The sequence below is a fragment of the Tupaia chinensis genome, unplaced genomic scaffold (genome assembly GCF_000334495.1).
Source record: "Tupaia chinensis unplaced genomic scaffold, TupChi_1.0 Scaffold143667_1, whole genome shotgun sequence".
Classification (NCBI taxonomy): Eukaryota; Metazoa; Chordata; class Mammalia; order Scandentia; family Tupaiidae; genus Tupaia; species Tupaia belangeri.
In genome coordinates this window covers 32,397-35,389 of record NW_006203515.1, presented here as the reverse complement: position 1 = coordinate 35,389, position 2,993 = coordinate 32,397, and the positions used below count along the sequence as shown (strand labels likewise).

Sequence of the window (2,993 nt, the reverse complement as noted above, 5' to 3'; positions counted from 1 at the left end):
AGAGAAGAGCCACTGGCCACCTCATGCTAGGAAGAAGACATAGTCCATGCTGTCCTAAGAAACCTAAGAAGAGCTATAATGTGTTCAGCCAGCTTGATTGTGAAGCCCTGTAGCACCATCTGGGATGTATGCATGGACTCAACATTTTCTGCCCTGGGTATGGAAATAACTAAGAGCCACACATCCTAATTTTCTTAATTGATTCCAGAGATGACAATGCATTCCAAGTCAGCTCACTAGTCTCAGATCATCTTACCTTGTGGTGGACAGGGAGGTGGTGGATGTGGCGGCAGTGGCCCAAGACACATATCTGATGATAAATGGCCCTGCTTGGGATAGGGAATCCGGGGCAGTCCTGGGAAAGGAGGGAGCCCTTTGCCAGTCATGTTGACCTGCAGAGAAGAAGAACGTCAAATTATGTTGATATGACAATGAATGATACCAACACAAAAGCTGAAAGTGAAGCAGTTGACAGTCCCTGGCTCCTTTCCTTCTACCAGTACTCATAATGATCACAAAAGTCTCCCTTCCACTGAGTCCTGGCAAAAGCAAAGGGAGAGAGGGGGAGTCATAGGAATAAACTATTCCTACCACATGTCATGGCTTGGGTCTACCCATGTAGAAAAGGCTAGGGATCGGTCCCAATGCATGAAATAAGACAACTGCAGACTAATAACAGGGCATATTCCAGACACAGGAGCATCTATGTCCAGGACAAGTCCCACCTCTCCCTCACCACCACCAACAACACAGATACTCATTACCAACAAGTTAACAGAGAAATGAGAGCAAATAAAGAGTCTGTTCACCCTATATGTAGGAACAGTTATTCTGAGGAAAACTGTCTCTGGGTCTTTCTTGTGCTATTTGATTTTCAGAACTCTATAAGCTAATAAGGACCTAAATATACTGGAAAGAATATCTGCTCTGGCACCAAGAGACCAGTGACTCCCAGGGGAGAAAAAAGTTTTCTCAGGTTCATACTGTTTACAGGAAGCAGAAAGGCAGTTCATACCAACTCTGACTGCAAGTCCCTCCCTCATGGCCCTTTCCTTCCCTCCCTAACATAGGGTCTTCTCACTGGACGTGCAGAAGTGAAACCTCAGGCTGCAGCCTCTAACCCTTCTGGAGATGCCATAAGATTCCAATGAGCTGGGAATTCTGTAGGCTCTTGGGAAAATTTTGCTTTTTAAAAAGACACAGAACACACACCAGAAGAGGTACCACATGAAAAGTTAAGGTTTCCTGACATCATCACATTGGAAAGAGCCTCAGCATTTACCTTTTTCTATTCTGCATCCTCAGGAGGGATCATGCAGCTTCTCTCCATGGGAAATGCACGACGTACAGAATCTCCTATGGCCAAACAAGTCTGGGGTTTAGTGTGACTTGCACTTTCTGTGCAGTAGAATAGCAACCCCTTCCCTCACTATCTTACTCTAGTTCATGTATGCAGGTCCCTTAGTTGAGGCAGGGAGTTTACTACATACCTCAGATGATCCACAAAGCTAATGGAAAAACTCATGCCCTGACTTGTGAGAAAGGCATTGCAGAACCCTGATTTAGGGGATTTCAAAACAAACCATTCACTGGCAGATAGACCAGGGCTCCAACTAGCTGGAAATCAGCACTAGAATAGGAGTTTCCTACTACACTTGAGGTAAAAGGACAATATAAGCACAGGCTAAAAGCAGCCATGGAAAGGAAGAGTATCAACCAATCCTGGCAAGAATAGCACCAGTCTTTTTCCTCAAGCCACAGTGTACTCTTTTTTTCTTGGTCTATAGATAATTTGCCTTCCACATCAGATAAGGTCTTGTGTAAATGTTTATGAACAGAAATGGACTTATAAGAATAATGATACCAATGAGAAAACGATAGTGCTATGGGATTTAACTGTAAAGATTTCAGAATACACAATTTCAGAGGAGTGAAATTATGTGAACTAAATTTACTAGAGTTCTATAGTTCATACTTAAAAAATCAAAACAGATAAAGAACAAAAATATCTAAAAAAACTCTCTAAATAAATGTCTACTTTCTTAAAGCAGACATGTAGAATAGACTATTTATCTAGGAAGTCAATTTAAAAAAAAATTCTTCCACTAGAACCTACAGGTGCCATTCTGAAACTTCACTGATGTAGTTTGTTCCAAGCACAAAAGTAAAGTGTGATGAAGCCTTCACCACTGACTCACAGTGAGATTGAAGAGCTCACCCACTTTCCTTCTAGGCACACTCTTCAGTGAAACATAAATGAGAGGTGGAGCTCTGGTATCCACAGTCAGTGATGGAACCTGAGCACCACCATTCACAGGGCTGGCCCAAAGAGCCATCTGGCTGGGGCACCTGAGGTTAGCAGTATCAGTCTCCCTAGGAACAATATGTATTCTGCAGCAGGATCTGAGCTGTCACTTTCTCAGGGTGCTCCTACCTTTCCATGTAGCGTTGTCCATGCTGGATTCCCCTGGTGATGGGTGCAGCCTGTGTCCCTTGGGCAGCCTCCAATATTTTATTGCCAAACTTGCAAATAAAGAATCAGGTTGATAAGAATCACAACATCAATGAGGCAGATAACCAGTTCATACCAGCTCTACTGGAAAGCCCCTCCTCATGACCCTATGCTTACTTCCATAACCTAGGGTCTTCTTTCCACTGGATATTCAAGGTGAAACCTTTTACTAGTCCTCAACATCTTAATGTTAAAACACTAAGAGCAGTGGCAAAACTGTCCATAACTCACCAGCCATAGGGGCACAGTATTTATACAAGGCATTATGATGGTAGAGCCACATGGGAAGGTCCCAAGTTCAATACCCCAACATCTCACTATTCACATGAGACCTACACATGCCCACGAACTTTGGTGGCTTGATCTGGATGTAGATAGCAGCAAGAAGACCCTGTGAGGGAACCTGTCTTTCTCTTGCTATCTGTCTGACTCTCTGAAGAAATAAAAAATAAACTCCAATGTCCCAATGTCATAACGTTCC

At 43.3% G+C, this 2,993-nt stretch overlaps 1 long non-coding RNA gene across 1 annotated transcript; it reads right to left on the bottom strand.

Annotated features, from left to right (window-relative positions):
- Positions 1–262: 262 nt before the first annotated feature.
- Positions 263–2,528, bottom strand: LOC102471392 (uncharacterized). Its single transcript, XR_003547222.1, has 3 exons — positions 2,435–2,528; positions 1,283–1,356; positions 263–392 (listed from the first exon to the last, which is right to left on the bottom strand). It is a non-coding gene; the product is annotated as an uncharacterized LOC102471392 (long non-coding RNA).
- Positions 2,529–2,993: the final 465 nt, after the last annotated feature.